Source organism: Alligator mississippiensis, chromosome 1, assembly GCF_030867095.1.
Source record: "Alligator mississippiensis isolate rAllMis1 chromosome 1, rAllMis1, whole genome shotgun sequence".
NCBI lineage: Eukaryota > Metazoa > Chordata > Crocodylia > Alligatoridae > Alligator > Alligator mississippiensis.
Genome location: NC_081824.1, coordinates 368496583 through 368515515, shown reverse-complemented (window position 1 = coordinate 368515515; position 18933 = coordinate 368496583). Strand labels below are relative to the sequence as shown.

The 18933-nt window shown below is 42.4% G+C and overlaps 1 protein-coding gene and 1 non-coding gene across 2 annotated transcripts in view; both read right to left on the bottom strand.

The window, feature by feature from the left end:
- Window positions 1-18933, bottom strand: part of DCT (dopachrome tautomerase) — a 78989-nt gene that overhangs the window by 53904 nt on the left and 6152 nt on the right. The gene's annotated exons all lie outside the window — the stretch shown is intronic.
- Window positions 15909-15981, bottom strand: TRNAF-GAA (transfer RNA phenylalanine (anticodon GAA)). Its single transcript has one exon. It is a non-coding gene; the product is annotated as a tRNA-Phe (tRNA).

Sequence of the window (18933 nt, the reverse complement as noted above, 5' to 3'; positions counted from 1 at the left end):
CATCCCATAAGATTATGCTTATCCTCAGTTATTAATCTTGCTGTGTCAATGGTTCAAGAAACTTTACACATTAATTGGAATAACCTGTTACCTGTCAGCTCTGTGTCCCTGAGGGAACCCTGGCACCCAGCTTGCTGGACTTACAAAGGACTTTTTCTTTCCCTCTTCCCCCTGCACCTCACCTAACCAGAACTAAGCAGAAGAAAAGTTTAATAGGCATCTCAGGCCATATATCCCAGTATGGGAGGCCTACTTAAACTTGATTGACTAAAACTCGGTTGCCAGGTTCGGGAATTCTGAAGCAAGAGACTGAGTCAGTGCAGGTATGGGCGACATTTGACCAATGGTTAAGGGTTTATCACAACATCCAGCCTGTTGGAGTCCTGACCACAAATGCTGTCATACTTTTCCTGGGATGACTGGTGGAAGTCCTCCCCACAAAGTTTATGAACACTCCAAGTAATCCCCTTAAGTCACAACAAGTAATATACAAAACACTGATGCTGACTTCACAGTGCAAGCATAGCTAGGCCATCTGAGAAAAAACAATGTGGTACCCCTTCCAGTATATCTTCTATATTCATAATAATTTCAAGTCAGTTCCTACATGTCTGGTTACTCCTTAAAACTTTATGTTTTTCCTGGTTGTTAATCAGTTTCTTGAGATGTTCCAAACCAGATAACCCCTTGCCACTGAAAAGGGTAATTCATTTAAATTGAAACCATTTATATAACAGGATTTTCCCTGTCAATTACAGCTTGGGACCCTCGTGATTTACACAATTAAAAGAATGCTTTGAAGAAGCTGGACTAAGGGCATAAGAAAGCAGTAAACAGCAAACAGTGTGTTTCAAGAGGGAGAAATCTCTCTGACACCATCTGCTGTTGTTCTTAAGAAGCTGTGATAAACAGATCTTCTCTTTTGGTCTCCTTTTTCACCTTCAACGATTGTGCTAGGAACTTTGCCTGTCAACAAACCACCCAAGTGCTTTGGAATGGTGATATCCCAGCTCTCACTCTCTCTCTCTCTCTCTTTTTCTCTCTAGGCATACCTTTCTGAACCTGAATTTTATTAGTTAAATCTGAGCTAGGTTTCCCCAAATACTCAATTGAACCAGTGTAATATTGTAATCGTTTTTGTTTGTTTTTTCTTCCATGGCTATTATTACTAGTACCATCATAAATTTCATATACTTAGCAATAAATAACTTTTATAGTCAAACTGGTGGTAACCGGGTGAATTTGTCCTTCTCTACTTCCCCTTCCCCACTTGCTCTGCAGCAACGCTTCTTTTACCTAAGCCAAAGATCTCTGTAAAGCCCCCAAATACTGTGAGGTCCATTCATCAAGAGGCTACCACTACTACGACAGTTAGGGCAAAAGATTAGGATGTGCTGAGTTTGAGGCACATAAAGGGATCAGCTTGTATAGGCTGATTGACCCAGTTTGGCTCAGATGTGCCCTAATGAACTGAATGCTGGCTCATGAGGGTATCAGCTGGACACCCAGTCTGATTCAGAGGTATTCTGTTCACCTGTGTGCTTGTGTCTGACTGAGTTTTATTGCTGTCATGATGAACTGATGAACTGATTCCTGGCATATGGGGGTGTCAGCCTGTACATGCTGATCAACCCTGCTGGGTCAGGCATGTCACGTTAATCTGTATGTGTATGTATATTTGACTGATTTGGTGGCTGGAGGAACCCAGCACCATTGAAACTGAGTCCTACAAGATAGCTCCACTGGGGGTGAGGACTTGCAGAAGGGAGAGATTCAACTCTATATAGAAACACAAGTAGCACAAGCAGCACATTGATAGAATTACAGAGATCCCAGGAACATACCCTTCATAAATGAGCATGCCCCAAAGTGACGGACAAATCTGGTAACAGACCCAAGGGTCCAATTCCATTTTCCATCCATCCACCCCATTTAAAATGTCTTAACATCATCCCATCACCAGCTGCCAGCAAGTTGAAAGGGTGCCACGGGAAGCATGGCTTCCAGGACTGGTCCCCAAGACTGCACTTCCCATGGCACCCTTTGAACATCCAGGTGGGCTTGAATCCTGGCATCATGGACCAAGTTCCCAATGCTGGATACCCCACCCACATGTCACAAGATTGGGATCTGACAATTTTTACTCAGATCTGCAAAATTGTGCACCATGCCATATTTATGTGGCATGATAGGATTATAAGATTTTTTGGGATCCAAGTTAAAATTTCTTGTATCCCAATTGTACAATCAAATTAACATCTGCCAAGGGTCTGAGATAAAAATGCAAGGCCATCTACTGGTGAATAAACTGTTTGCAGTGATCATGACATTGTCCTGTGTTGCTGACTCTCATAATATATAAAGTCCCATGATATTTGATGTACCATATATCATAAAGTCCCAGCTCCTGAAAGCATATGATAAGCTGAGAATCTTGGTTTTCACTGGGAAAAGGATATCTTGACATCATAGTTGCAAGCTTGAAAATATAACAACAGTCACTATGCAGGCTCAGAAATCAGAAGGCTAATAAACATTAGATTTAAAAAACCTTGACATTTTTGAGACATGGCTTCTTATTTTTACATGAGTTGGGTTGGCAGTATTGCCTGTCTTACTAAGATATAACTTATGCATGCAAGACACAGTCAGAATATGTATCAATAGATTAAAAGAAAATATCTTTCTAAAAAGTTAACCCAGTTCTCAGGCCCAAACACTGCATCTGATCCAATGAAAAGGAGAAATACTCCTGAGGGCAAAAATAAACTGCATCTGAAAAACAAGCATAGCAGGAAATAAAAGCACAGGAAGCAGAAAGTGGAGGAGGGAAAGTATTGGATGGTCATGAAAGCCTGAAGGACAAGAAGAAAAAGATCAGTGCCAAAAATGACTATACTTGTTAAACAGTTTGAACATGCCTGAGGGACCAGTCAATCATGACAGCTAGTTTAGCAAGTCAGAAATTCTAATCAAAAGATATTTCCGAATAAAGCTAAGCAGGATTTCTCCTTCACCATTTATTTGTTGTGACTTGTTGCACTTTTTAAGGTGTAATAAAACTGCAAGAATTGAGCTAGTTGGTGATAATACCAACACCAGCATACCAACACCTTTCCTGAATTATCCTCCAGAATCTCAATTTAGACTGTTTTAAAATAATGAATCCTCAGCTGCTATAGTAGAAAAGAAAACTTTCAAAAAGGTGAACCAAATCTCACAGCAGAGATTTTTAACTTAAACTGGACAATAGCTCTGAACTGTCAACTTCCTCATGGATCTAAGGAAAGTAATAATATAGATGCCTAAGGATAATTTCAACATCAGCATTAACCATTTAATTATTTGTTAAAGGATATAAACAAGTAGGCAGTGGAGAAGAGATCTGCAGAGTCTGCTGTGACTATTCCCTTTTGACACCACAAGGAGGAGAAAACATTGCTTTATTTTCCTGTAATTAAGGAGATGAACATCCAGGGAATTTGACACAGGAGGATTAACAAGGTCACCCTATCCCCATCTAGAGAAAGCCAAACTAAAAAGTCCAGTATAGTTTATGGGGGTATTCAAACTCCAAGGAAGAGAAACCAAGGCCAGAGAAAACAATGAATCCAAGAGAGCATATATCACTTGAATCAGCTGCACAATCTGCTGTGAGTGGTGTGTCAATTTGGTAATGCATACTGGTGGAGCTTTCTGATTGATGTCTGAAGTATTAGATGGCATGGTGTTTCCTCTGAACAGTGCCTATGTTTGCACAATGGACTCCAATCCTGTCCAGGGCCTTCAGGCACTACAGAATAAATAAATAATAGCTATCTTTGTGTGAGTTTGGCCTTTGATAACTAAGTAAAGAGTGCTAACGGTTAATGTGGTAACTATGATAACATCTGCAGTACCATACAGTAATTGCTACAGTGAGGAAAAGCTCCATTAGGAAGAGTCATTATTTGCCAGAGGATAATGAAATAGACACCCTATGGGAGTCAATGTGTAGCATGAATGATTTTAACATAGATTGTGATAATAGTCAAGTAGTAGATTTGTAACCGTGTTATCCTTGTTATTGTATCCTATAAGTTTACTGAAAACTCCATTTTGTGTATTTTTGCTTGACATGAGTTGCTTGCTTAACATAAGTGAATGAACCTTGTATAACCTTTTTATGTGTTATGTGTTATGTGAAAGGGTAAATGGTGGGAGAATGGTCTAGAGACAGGAAAAGGAAGATTTAACTGTTTATGTAGGCAACAAGGCACTGAATGTGTAAGTTCCCAGTCAGTAAACTAATTAGTGGATGGCTGAAGAATCCCTTTGAAGCCTAGGACACAAAGGAGATAATCAGGAGAAGGAATGCAGCACATCCTGCCTGATGGGCAGTAAGGACACTTCAAGGTTGAGATACCAACTTTTACAAACAAACTGACCTCAAGCTGAGATAAGAAGAAGATGGAGGAGGAACAACTGTAACAACAGAAATTGGGCATGGAAAATCCCAAAGTGCTGAACAAAGGATGCTAATCCCTATAAAAGAAAGACTCTGAAAATGCCAGGGTGAGTGAGCCTCTATCTTGACTGCTTTCTTTGGAGCACAAATGCATCTGTTCACCCCGCTCCAGCTGCTATCTTTATCTTCTCTCAGTAGGCCTGGGCTGGCCACCTAGTGCTTCTACTGAGCAACTGCTGTTAGTAACTATAATATCTGAATGGAATGGTTGTTTTTTGTTTGTGTATGTCTGTGTGTAATGATGTGTATGATGATTTGTGTGTGTGTGTATGAGTGGTGTGTCTGAACCTCTATGTCTGATTCATGTAATCAATAAACGTGGCATTTTGCCTTATCCCCCTTTATAAGGTCTTGCTCTTGATTTGTTATATTGGATTTAAAGTAACATTTTGGTGGAGAATACATGTGGGGGTGAGTAAGGACATATGCTGCAGTTATTGGTTGATTCTGTGTTAATTGTTTAATGACTTATAGTTATCTGTCTAAAGGTGTGCACACCACCCGGTGGTAGATGTGCCAGGTATAGTGGTCTCGGGTTAGACCGACCACAACAGAGAAATAGAGGATTGCCTGTAGATAGGCAATTTGTTTGATTTGGAGACTATTTTGTGGGTTGTGGACTGCCTGTAGAGGGGTCCATTGTTTTGGCTTGGATTTTGTCTCAGGGTTTGATTATATTGGAATACTGATACTTTGGCACATGGTACCGACTAGTATATTGGCTTTGAGGAATAATAAGCGGTAATTCAGCACAATAGGCAGGCACTGTCCTAGGAACTTAAGCCAAGAGCTAAGATGTGTAAAAGGAAATCAGTAAAGAGTGAGGCAGATGTAAAAGATCCCCTGCCATATATACAGGATTTGAGCCTTTTAAAGCAAGTGCTGCAACTGTTTGGGCATAGCCCATGGACTGAGCAGGCAGTAGCAGATACCTGCACCATTGCAGATTTAGAAGATAAATTTTAAAACTATATGCAGGTATATGATATACCACCACACTCCACAAAGATGGAAGCTGCCGCTATGTGGCTTTTATGGGAAGCTACTAAAAATCTTTTCCTCCATCTGACTAACTGTCAGGAGGTTTTTGCATTGCGAGACACACAGTTCACACAGGCTACACGTGAATTAGACACCATAAAAATAGCAGCAGGGTGCACACACTCACAGCTACAAACTCTTCGTGATGTTTTAAGAGAAACCATATTGGACAATAAAAATCTTGAGACAGTAGCTGAAGAAAAGACAAAACTGGAACAAAAGGTCCAATTCCTACAAGGAATGGTAAAGAAACTAACACTAGAGCAGACAGGCACTGGCAAATCACACTCAGTGTGAGTCCACAATCAAGCATCTGAGGCACAAATTGGGATTTGCAAACAGACAAGTCGCTGCTGTCACCACTGGGGAGATCCCAAAGGATACTGTTATCAGATTTGCCCATTACTTTGGGGTGTGCTCATTTATTAGGGATAGGTTTCTAGGGTCTTGGTAATTCTGTCAATGTGCTGCTTGTGTTACTTGTGTTTCTATACGGAGCTGTATATCTCCCTTCTGCAAGCCCTCACCCCCAATGGAGCTATCTTGCAGGACTCAGTCTCAATGGGGCTGGGTTCCTCCAGTCACCAAATCAGTCATACACACACACACAAATTAACGTGACACGCCTGACCCGGCTGGGTTGATCAGCGTGGACAGGCTGACACCCTCATATCCCAAGAATCAGTTCATCAGAGCAACAATAAACTGCAGTCAGACACAAGCACACGGGTAAACAGAATCCCTCTGAATCCGGCTAGGTGTCCAGCTGATTTTTCTTCTTGAAGCACACACACTGCTGCTTTTTACAGATTTTTATACCCTCAGTTCAGCTTTTTCAAAGCATTCTCAATAGTGCAAATCATTGTCTTTTCTCTTGACAAGGGGTTATCTGGTTTGGAACATCTCAACAAACTGATTGATAATCAGGAAACACATAAGGTTAGGGAGTAACCAGATACTTGGGAGCCAGCTTGAAATTCCTATGGATAGCAGATATACTGATGGGATATCTCGTGGTTTCTTCAGAAACAATAGATAGCTTGCAGCATCAGGATTTTGGATTTTCACTTGTTGTGAACAAGCCTCAGCATAGCTTGACTTTTCCAGATCTTACTATAGTCTTTTAACAGACTTAAGGCAATTATTGGGGTGCTTATAACCTTTTATAGAGAGGACTTCCACCAGTCGTCTCGGAAAAAGTATGGCAACACCTGTGATTAGGGCTCCAATGGGCTGGACACTGTGATGAACCCTTAACCATTGTTCAAATGTTGCCCATACCCCCTCTGACTCGGCCTCTTTGCCTCAGCATTCCCTAACCCAGCAACCGAGTTTTAGTCAATCAAGTTTATATAGGCCTCCCATAGTGGGACCGAGGAATGTATGGCCAGAGATGCCTATTAAACTTAGAGGTCTGTGTGTGTCTGGGGTGGAAAAGTCCTTTGTAAATCCAGATTAGAACTAGTCTGATAAATGCTGAGCTGGGTGTGTGTGAACATGGGTTGATTAACATTTGGATCACAGATTCCCCATCATGCAGTGCTCCCCTGCTTCTCTGATCCCAGAATTCACTGCAGTCTCTGCTTCAGGCTTTCTGTTCTCCATCTGTCATGTCAATGAATGGTCATCTGGTTCCATCTTGGATGCAAATGAGACCTAGGGCAGTTGTTTCACTCTGGTCACCCTTATTTGGAGGGTCTTAGGTGTGTCTCTCACTGCATCTTAATCAGTTTCGTTTATGTAGAGGAGGGGAGGGAGGGGGGAATTCTTTGTGAGTCAGACAGACTGCATCCTGAGCCAGGGTTGCCCGAGAACACAGAGCTGAGACGTAACAATACCCCAGATTTGGAACCAGAATTATTGAATGAAAATTGGGATGCAGATGTGTGGGATAATTACCCACCCACAGTGGCTGCCATAGAGAGGCAATCAACCACTGAAACTAGAAGATTTGTGCCCGATGGTCAGGTAGAAGGACCAATTACTGGTTCTCAAACTACCACCAGTATTATTCCTTTGACAGCTACAGATTTAAGGGCATTAGCAACGTTTTTAGGACCCCTATCCAGAGCAACCTTCAATAAGTGGATAGTGCAAGCATGCCAGATGGCTCTTAAAGAGAACCTCTGGCGGAAGAACTGCAATGCATATCAGCCTATGCAAGCCCAGAACTCCAGGGTATTGTGTGGAGATTTAGCACATTGACCCAGGTCCCCAGTATGCTTGTATTGTTCAGATACCTGGGCAATGCTATGGGGCACCGTATTTATTAGCTCAAGTGGCTACCCCAACACAAAAACCAGATGAGAACCCCGAAATGTTTTTAACTCATTGGGGACTCATGCAGATAATGGCAGGAGTTGTCACTCTTGCTGCAGGGGATGGAGTCCTAGATGACATGGTTTTCCCAGTAGAGAACCTACAAGATTGTGCAGCAGCTACACAGCCAATGTATGCAAATAAATTAGGTATCTGGGGTGACAGACATCCAACCATGCTAGCAGAATTGAGATACAAAATCCAGCAATTAACACTGCATGCAGTTCCTTTAAATGTAACCATCAAGAAGGAAAGGGCTCTGGTAGTGACGGCAAGAGACCAGGTCACCTATTCTAATGAGAGTGGTGGAAAAGGAGGCTGGGTCTCAGGACAAGGTAATGGGGGTAGAGGAAGAGGGAGAGGGAAATCAGATGTAAAACCTTCAACCAAGAGCCACCGCACTGCCTGGCGTATCCTAATGGAACATGGTGCAGATAGAGGGAAGTGGGATGGAGCTCCCACCTCTGATCTGGTTTTAAAGGCATTTGAGTTGTTGCAGTCTAATTCTAAACAGCCAAAGGGACATAGTGTGCTGAGTGTGCAACTAAACCCAACAACACCCCCTTTTCCTCCACTTCCTCCTAGTGCATAATAGGGTGGTCCGCTGGACAAAGAACCACCCAACAATGTAGGAGCCCAGTCATGGCAATTCATTGGCAACATTAAATGGGACCTCGAGGGGAGACCATACATTTATGTCCAGCAGGGACTGTGGAGGGTTTTAAAACCATGGGAAATTAAAATCATGGGAATTTAAAACCATGGGAAATTTAATTGACACCACCAAGGTGTTAGAAACAATGATTCTTGGGTCTGATTGGCTATTTGAAAATCAAATAATAATCGATTTTCCAAGAAGTAAATTGTGGAGAGTGGAATCAATTCTCCTCCAATCTTGGCAGACAGACACAAGCACTATCATAACCAGAAAAGCCCATGGGATAGCCCTCACTGCTGAACAAGCAAATGAGTGGAAAAATACATTTCCTGCAGTGTGGACAAAGAAAAAGACTGACTGTAGTAAAATTAAAGCCTGTGTGAAAATTGTGGGAGTGTGTGTCCCACCCCAGAAACAATATCATTATCCAAAAGAGGCAGAAGCACAGTTAAAGGAAATAATCTATGATTTAGAACAGGAGTGGGCAAAATGTGGCCTGGGGGCCAGATGTGGCCCACCAAGCCATTCTATCTGGCCCACAGGGCCCCTAAAAATTTTAGAAAATTAATGTTTATCTGCCCCTGGCTGCCTATCATGTGGCCCTCCGTGGTTTGCCAAAACTCAGTAAGTGGCCCTCCGCCCAAAATAACTACCCACCCCTGATTTAGAGGCACAAGGGATTGTTAAAAAGACTAACTCCCCATTTAATTCTCCTGTATGGCCTGTATTTAAGGCAGACGGACACATTTGGAGATTAACTGTTGACTACAGGAGGATTAACAAGGTCACCGTGCCTACGGCACCGATTGTAGCTAATATGACAGAGGTAATACAAATGGTGCAAGCCACCTCCAAGTATTTCTCTGTAATAGATTTGGCTGTTTCTGTGCAACACCTCTCTATCCAGATTCCCAAGATAGATTTGCATTCACATTGAAAGATCAGCAGTATACCTTCTGTCAGGTGCCCCAGGGATTTCACAATGCTCCTGCCATCTGTCACCATCATGTAGTGAGCATGCTGGATCAGCTAGATCTGCAAGATAGATCTCAAGTGTCTTCATATGCTGATGACATTCTGATCTTTGGACCAACTGAGCAACAAGTTAAACAAGTAACCGAAAGGGTGCTAGCTCTTATTCAAGAGACAGGATTTAAAGTAAGCCTGGAGAAAGCTCAGCTGGTCCAAACATCTGTAAATTACTTGGGAATGGTAATTGGAAATGCTGGAAGACAAAGAGATCAGAGAAGGGTTAGGGCACTCATAGATATGCCAGCCCCAATGGACACTCATGCCTTAAGGGTCTTATTAGGTGGATTTAATTTTTTGAGACTGCACATATATAAATATGCAGAAATCACACTTCCCTTATGGAAATTGCTAAAGAAAAAGAATCAATGGGAATGGGGCCCAGAGCAGGAAAATGCTTTAACAGTCTTAAAGCAGAAAGCATTAATGGCCCCAGCCCTCTGCTTCCCTGATGAAACTAAGCCATTCACCATATGCTTGGCAGCCAACGATGTGGCATTAGCAGCTACTCTGCTGCCGAACAACAAGGAAAAGAAGCTAGTGCCAGTAGTGTATGAGTCATGAAAACTACAGGGGGCCAAATTAAATTTTGACCCCTGTGAAAGAGAGTGCTTAGATGCCGTGTGGGCAATTCAATCCTTTGAACCATTCACTGGGATTGCTCCTATAACAATTCAAAGCACACCCCCCCCCCCTCAAATATGTGTTATCTGACAAACTTGCGGGGGGGGGGGGGGGAAGGTTTCAAGCACCCGTATGGCACAAAGGACCCTCATTCTAGTTAGTAGAGGAGTCACTGCTGAAACCATTTCAAAACCTGACATGCTAACCCATGCTTTAATTGAAAAAGGGGCAAAACATGATTGCCCTGAGGTTACTCTGGAACAAAGAATAGCCCTGATGGAAGCTCCCCCTCTCATATAATTGGACACTTGAGGGTGAGAGAATCACATCTGGTTTACAGATGAAAGTTCTATGATGATTAAAGGCAAGCGATACACTAAGTATGCAGCAATTAGTTTGGGGGGAAGAAATAATCCAAGGATATCTTAAACAGGGCTCCACTCAGCATGTGGAGCTACATGCTATCTATCAAGTCCTAAAGCAATATAGAGAAACATCCCAGAATATTTACATCTATGCAGACAATGATTTCTGTGTAAAAGGGATACAGTATTGGATGCATTACTGGAACAGGAATGAATGACAGGGAGCAGATGGAAAAGAGATAGCATACCTGGCAGAATGGAAATGCATCTATGATTAGGTTCTCAAAAATCCTAACCAATTGAAAATCCAACATGCAAAGGCCCATACAAAAGGTATGGATCTTGAAGCAACATGGAATTGGCGGGCAGATGGAATAGCCCGACAATATAAGACGACAGAAATATCAGTTCTCACCAGAAGTCAGGGAAAACATAAAATCCATCCTGATGCCACCAGCCTAGCAGCTGACACCAACTCGTTTCACACATGGGTCCCTGGAAAAATAGAGAAACAATAGTTAATTAATGTAGCACATCAATTCATGCACAAAGGGGTGGAAGGGACCCTAAAAAGATTGAAACAAGTGACTGAGTGGGAAGGGATGAAAGAAGATGTGAGAACTTGGGTTTCTAACTGCATTCAATGTGCTATGAATAAGGCTCGACCACCATACCAAGCATCCTAATGCATCAAAGGAGAGTTGGGCCCTGGCATGGGTTGCAAATAGATTTCATTGACAAACTCCCAAGAAGTAAGGAGGGATTTCAGTATCTCTTAGTAATCACTGATTTGTTTTCAGGATGGGTAAAAGCTTTTCCAACTAAAAACAATAGTACACACACAGCAACCAAGAAACTTTTTAATGAAGTGATGTGTAGATTCGGTACCCTGAAGATCATCAACTCTGATAACAGGGGAGCCTTCGTGGGGGAGAATTTCACAATGATGCTGCAGGCTTTAGGAATTACCCAAAAATTTCATATTCCATATAACCCACAATCTTCAGGACAAGTGGAACAAATGGATCAGACTACCAAGAAGCTTTGAGAAAGGTATTTAACCAGGTAAAGATTGGCTTGACAGACTGCCACTAATTCTAGCAGCAATTCACAGTAGTGACAGATTGCAGATAGAGATTCAACCATATCAGGTATTAATTGGACATTCAATGACATTAATAATAGATCCCGAATGCATCGGACAACTCACCAAAACCCCCAAAATCACACAATATGATTATTTTCAGTGGTTAAAGCAACTACAAGAAGACAATTATATTCTGTAATATAGAATAAATCAAGCCATCGAAAAGATGAGCTCAAGGACCCAGTTAAAGGCTGTATCACAGCTCCCAACATGGGATGCAGGAGACCAAGTTATGTACCTAAAATTAGGTAAAAAGACCCATGCTTTGGAGCCTAAATGTACAGGTCCTTATTCCATAGTGGAGCATCTTAGTCCTTTGGTCTATCGCATCAAGAAAGATGGGCAATTCAAGTGGGTTCATGTCCCACAATTAAAGCTGTTTTCTTAATCAGTAATTTTTAACACCTTTCTTTTTTAGATGTGTTTCCACCGACCAACCACATGATGGCAGGACCTGAATGGTGGATACTCGGATTAAATGTTCTTGCTGTTGGTGGTATGTTAATCTGTTTTTGTTGCTTGTCAATGGAGGTATTCATTCATGCTTTCACATTAGCTGGCCTTAAAACTACCACACGGGGTCACCTGTTCTGCCAACCTTAAGGATGTTGTGTGATGCTGGTGGCAGAATGGCAAATTTGGTTGCACAGCGAAGTGACTCAGTGGCTGGATAACCCAGAATTGCCACTACCCCATAAAGATCCCAGAAAGTCCTCTTCTGTTCCACTTTTGTGGAAGACAGACATTAAAGTCCAGATTCTATTTAATCTATTAGACATCTAAGTGGATTTAAGTGTCTCAGTGTAATTCTATTCCTCCCTGCTTTAGTCCCTGAAAAACTATATTGGACCTACCTTCATAACAGGGTTGCCAACTGTCCATAAACAGCAGACAGCAACAAAAATGATTAGAAGCCTTGAAACCATGACTTACGAGGGCTGGTTGAAAAAACTGGGATTATTAGATTTGGAGAAGAGGGATTTCAGAGCAGTCTTCAAATACCTGAAGGGTCTTTGATACCTGTCATGAAATTTACTGTCAGTAACTTTTAGCTGTAAAAATAGAAACAGGCTAAAGATGCCTATCCATTAAGTCCATAAAAATGAGAAAACTAAGCAACTGTGAGCTTTATTGAATTTTTTATTGTCAGAAAGAGTCTGGAGGCAAACACTGATGGACAGAGAGAGCTGAGCATCACCACTTGGTGCCCAAGCAAGAGTTCAGCACCATGCAGGGAGCATTCTCTCAGGGCTTTATAGCCAATGGGAGCCTCTATAGCTTCATCCCCCTCCACCCTCAGCCATGTGCTGCTGCTACTGCTACTTCCAGTTACCTGCCTGTAACATTGCTCAACTCACAGGTAGGCAGACAGTGGTCCTTCTTCACACATCCATGCTGGGACATGGGGGAGAAGGGCTAATCTGTTGGAGATAAGGCTAGGGAGGTGAGGGGTCAGCACAGTGAAGAGTGTGATTGGGAGCATGTGGGTGAGTAGGGGACCCTTGGGTTAAGGATAGCTTGGTGTAAAACCATTGCTGCAGTCTAACAGGGTTGCCAACCTAAGACATTTTTCTTTACTGATAACTTGCAAACTTTTTACCAACAACCAAACTTTTTTTACTATGCTTGGCGTTAAGCCTCTCAATCTGAACAAGACCTGGACCTGGCAGGAGGGTTATATTTACATTGTGTAAAACATATGTCAGTCAAAAAGCTTGGTTGTCAATATATAAAACTGTCTTGGGTTGGCAACCCTGCTACATGCAGAGTCATCCAACACTGAAGAATGTGGGTCCCACAGTCATTTTCATGGGTGGACTGTGGAGTGACAGAATCTTATCCTAAATTCTCCTTCAAAAGGCTATGAGCTCTGAGCTCAGAAGAACTATGGCCCTACGTCAAGCTGAGATTTCCATACCCCTGGATCCACTTTAGAGATCAGGGGAGCTTGAGGCTAAAAACAGAGGATGCATTTCAAGGTTTAATCTGGGGATAATTTTCCTAGGATTTGACTTCCATTAAAACATGCCAGGAACAATTATTCACACATGCAGATGGAATAGCAGCTACCTCAAATTAACCTTGAGTGTCCCTGGGAGCAAAATATTAATTTGGATACTATGCAGCAGAGGCCAATCCAAGATTTGGCAAAGAGGGTGGGGGAGCAGCCACCTACACTGCAGGGTTGGCTGTACCCCAGCTCTCAGCCTCCTTTCCTTTCCCCCCTCCCCACAACCCACCAGTGTGGGAAACCCATGCTTCAGGAGCCTTTGGGGACTTTTTTAAGTTCCCAAAGTAGGTATGCATCCCCCGCTTCCCCTCCATGCTCAGAGGCATACCTCCTCCCCTCCCTTTCATCCCCCCAGGTTGTGGACAAATCTGTCCTCTGTTTTTAGCCTGATAGAGTCCATGTGATAAGCAAGGATCCTGGTTTTCTGTGATAAAAAAATCCCCAACTTTCAGATTTAAAAAAGTAACCCCAAATCCACACTTTTCCATGATTAAAATGAAATGATTAGTGGTGTTTCATTTTAATAAAAAAATAAGGGGATTTGGGGTTACTTTTTTTAATCCAAAAATTGGGGATTTGTTTTAAATCAGTGAAAACCAGGATCCTTGGTCATCACTAGACCCAGAAGGCCAGGAAACAGCCAGCAAGGCGAGGTGGCAGGACACCAGGATGAAGAGGTGGCCATTAAATACAAATATATAAAAACAGTCACCTCTTCAATGATCCCTTTGGGGTGCAGCCCTGTGCATGTCCCTTTCTGGGGCATAGGCACCCCCCACAAATACAAACACACGTGGCCTGACCATCTTCACCCAGGCAGCGCTCAGCCCCTGCAGACGCTGAGGGCAGGCCTTCAGTACCCCTTCCTACACTAGCTGTGAAAGGGTGAGCACTGGCTTGGCTGCTCCACCAGCAGCATTTGGGAGAAGGGAACAGTTCCCAGGCAGAAAATATATAAGCTCCCATATATATATGGTTCCCATAATGGGGGGGGGGGGGGGGGGTGCGCGCGCGCACATGCTTATAGGAACTTATACATTTAATGGTGTATAATTTATGGCACAGCCCAAATGCTAAAGTGTCACATTCCTTTTCTGCTTCTTCCTAAGAAAAATCACCTTCATCTTACAATTGTATTGCACCTGATAATGGCTGGCTTGTTCGTAGGTGGTGCATACTCAGTCAGGGAATTTCTGTATGTGTGTGTGTGTCTGTGTATGTGCACGCGTGTGTGTGTATAGGAACTAAAATATTTAATGATGTGTATATGTGTGTGTGTGCATGCGTGTGCGTGTGTATAGGAACTTCTACATTTAATGGTGTGTATATATGTGTGTGTGTGTGTGTGTGTGTGTGTGCATGTGTGTGTGTATAGGAACTTATATATTTAATGGTGTGTATATATGTGTGTTTGTGCATGTGTATAGAAAATTATACATTTAATGGTGTGTATATATATGTGTGTATGTGTGTGTGTGTGTGTAGGAACTTATACATTTAATGGGGGCATATAGGAACATATATTTAATGGTGTTTGTGTGCGTGTATACATATATACACATGCATATGTGTGTGTATATGTGTGTGCGTGTGTGCATGCATGTGTGTGTGTATAGGAACTTATATATTTAATGGTGTGTATATGTTTGTGCATATGTATAGAAAATTATACATTTAATGGTATGTATATATATATGTGTGTGTGTGTGTGTGTGTGTGTGTGTGTGTGTGTGTAGGAACTTATACATTTATTGGGGAGCGTATAGGAACGTATATTTAATGGTGTGTGTGTGCATGTATGTATGTATGTATGTATATATGTATGTATACGTGCGTTCACACACACACCATTAAATATACAAGTTTATACAAATGCACACATACAACATACATACCACACGTGTTCACACACACACACACATATATATATATATACCGAGGGCGAGACTATATCTACATACACGTACGTAGATACACATACACACATGTACGTTTATCGTCTGCACTGGGTGTCCGCAGGGGCCGGGCGCCGCGCGAGGGACCTGGGGACGCCCCTGCCGCAGGAGACGGGCGGCGCGCGGGTGGGGGCAGGCGGCAGCCCCAGCCGTACCAGGGCGGGGGGCGGCTCGGCGGCTCCGCGGGCTCCATGGGGCGAAGGCAACAGTCACCGGCAGAAATCAGAGGGAAAGTGAGGAAAGAAAAGGTTCTGCCGAAACCCGGGATCGAACCAGGGACCTTTAGATCTTCAGTCTAACGCTCTCCCAACTGAGCTATTTCGGCTGCGGTGGCAAAAGTCTTACTGACGTCTAGAAAGCCTTCAATGTCACTGCCCTCAGTGCAGCTGCCCAGCCCTCACCCCCGTCGTTCTTTTCTGTCAGAAAATGCTCATAGAACCGCCCCCCCTCACAGCCCACGTGCAGCTCAGCCACCGCGTGGTATTAAGTAGCAATATGTTAACTCAGGAGAGATTCACTGCTTCTCTATGATGAGCACAGCATCTGTTAGGTACCTGTTGCCGTGCAGGGATGTTATAGGAAAGAATATTAAATATAAACGAGAAATAATAAAAGCATAATCATCTCCACTTTGTTGCGATGGGATAATTTGAAACAAAACCACATAAAAGACCTTGGGTAAAAAAAAAAATTTTAAAGGGTATATAAAGCATGTTACTGGACAGTTCTCATTATTTTGAGATGGATGCAGAATGTATAAATAAAATGAAGGGGTAGTTTTTATAAGCCAGTTTCTATTAAACAATGTTATTTACTGCAAAGGGTTAAAAAAAAAAACCAGAAATTCCCAGCAAGTTTATTTGGGCAGACAGACTTCTGAAAAAAGTTTGTTTCCTGAAAAAAATGTTTGTGGGGGTCTCCAGGCTAGGATGAGTGGATTGAGTTCATTGGCAATGGAGTATAGACAGACCTAGGGAGACTTTTCTTCAATTAGGAATCAAGTGAGGCAGAGTTCATTTAGGTTATGTTGGGGCCTTGTAACTGTTTTTTCCGACATTTGAATTTTGGGAAGAACATAAGAAATAGAGAACTCTAGCAGCTTACCACCTTTTTTGCATGTGTATTGCTAAATAGATGAGATAAAAATTGTACTAATAGATTATTTATTAATCCAACACTTTAGGTAGATAGATACATAGATAGATGGATTGCTGGATGATTGAGTATTGTAACTGGGGTGGGGGGGGTGACAGGGGCAGCATCCCCAGGTACAGCCTTTGTAGGGGGTCACAAAAGTAGCTACTGCTGTAGTGGCAGCTGACTGTGCTGCCACAATTAGTGCAGGAGCTGGTGCTGCCCAGGGCACGGACCTGCCACACTATGGCTCTGGTGGATGAATAGCTAGACAGATTTGCATTCATCACTTGATCTTAAATCCCTCACTCCCATCACCTTTTGCATAGTCGCACTTTGTAAACAGCCATGCAGCTCTTTGTGTTGAACATCAATCTCCTCTCTCTGAATCAAGAGAAAGCCTCTGATTGAGCCAACCATGACCTCTTACTCCAGACTTGAGTAGTTTTTGGCTGGGCCCTTCTTCACCTCCATCATTTAGCTCCTGTACTGGGACATCCTGAAGATGAATCAGGGCTGCCTGCATGCCCACTACGAGCTGCCCTCTCTGAAATGTTGCATGCTCTAGCCATTGGGCCATTGCTGTGCGTGCTATAGTGATGTCTAACAGGCCTTCCTCTTTCATCGGCCTCAGCCACAGCCATTGTTCCTGCTCAGACAGTGAGTGTATGCTAACAACATGGGTTTTTGAGAACTGATGACCTGGTTTTCTCCAACTTAAAAAATCCCCAATTTTCAGATTTAAAAAAGTAACCCAATATCCACATTAATTCACATCAAAATGAAACACCACTAATACATAGATTATATATAGATTATAAATATATATAATGTATGTATTAGTGGTGTTCCATTTTGGTCAGAGAAAAATGTGGATTTTGGGTTACTACTTTAATCTGAAAATTGGGGAGAGGGTGTTAATCAGAGAAAACCAGGATCCCTGCCAGTGATGATATGCAGTCGCTGATACAGTGACATGCACTCAACAGCGACATGCAATCAGTGCATCTACAAGCTCACATCCTTGGTCTGTTTCAGCTGGGCCAAAAGCAATTCACTTCTTCTGGGCACCTAGCCTGCTGTTCATCCCAGGCTTCCATCCATCTGAGACTTCAAGTCAAGTGCCAGCTATTTCCACTGAGGAATGTGTATCAGTCTGGGCCATCCAGGTGGAGGAGAACTAGAAGATGGCCAGCTGGTCCTCAAAGTGTGATTATGAAAAGGGTGCTGGGAGTGGGGGATTTCAGTCTTTTGGTTATGATAAAAAAAGAACCAAATAGTCATCTTATAAGACAAAATGTATAATAAAGCAAATTAATGCACATTTTAGTAAAGTTATGTTTGTTTTTGCTTTGATCTGAAACTGAATAATATACAGCTCTATGCTCCTATCACATTAGAAGCTCTTTTAGTTTCTTTTCACCTGGAGAGAAATATGTATTGTGTTGTATACAACAACGCACCAGACTAGCTGCACTCCCCTTCTCAGAATCCTAGATTCCCCCCCATGTAGCTCATAGTATTCCAGAGGGAATTACTTGTCAGAGACTCCCCTATTTATATTTCTCTTCATGTTTAGGGAGGAAGACCAGCTTGTAAGAGATCACCTACTACCCACTTGTTTGGCTGATTCAGCCGTCAGAAACCACATTCTTTTTAATAGCAAGCAAGATGCCTAGAGATAAAAGCCATTGCTGGAGATGCACATAACAGAGGAAGGAAGATCCCAAGAAGGAACCTTGTGCATTGATGACTGAGTATTACATGGCATCTTGCAGATAGGACATTACACTGAATATTTAAATATAAGATCAACTTTCTTTCACTAGGCTAAGCACTAAACCTGCAAGCAAGTTGTGCTATCCTTCCTATAGCCATACATACTCCTTTGTTTTTGTCCTCTTAAGCCCCTTTTTCCACTTGCAATTAGTTTGTATATCCTAAAGGGAAGGATCCTGCTAAGAGTTGTACTGGAAAATGCAAAGTAGATTTTGGAGCATCATTTGTAAGATTTAATAGTATTTGCCTTACCAAGAATGAGGGACAAGAGAAAGAGTATGCATCCAAGAATGGCGGTCCCACAGGGATAAATTGTGCTTACAGACATGCACTTTTTGGGACAGTAGATTTTTACTGAAGTGAG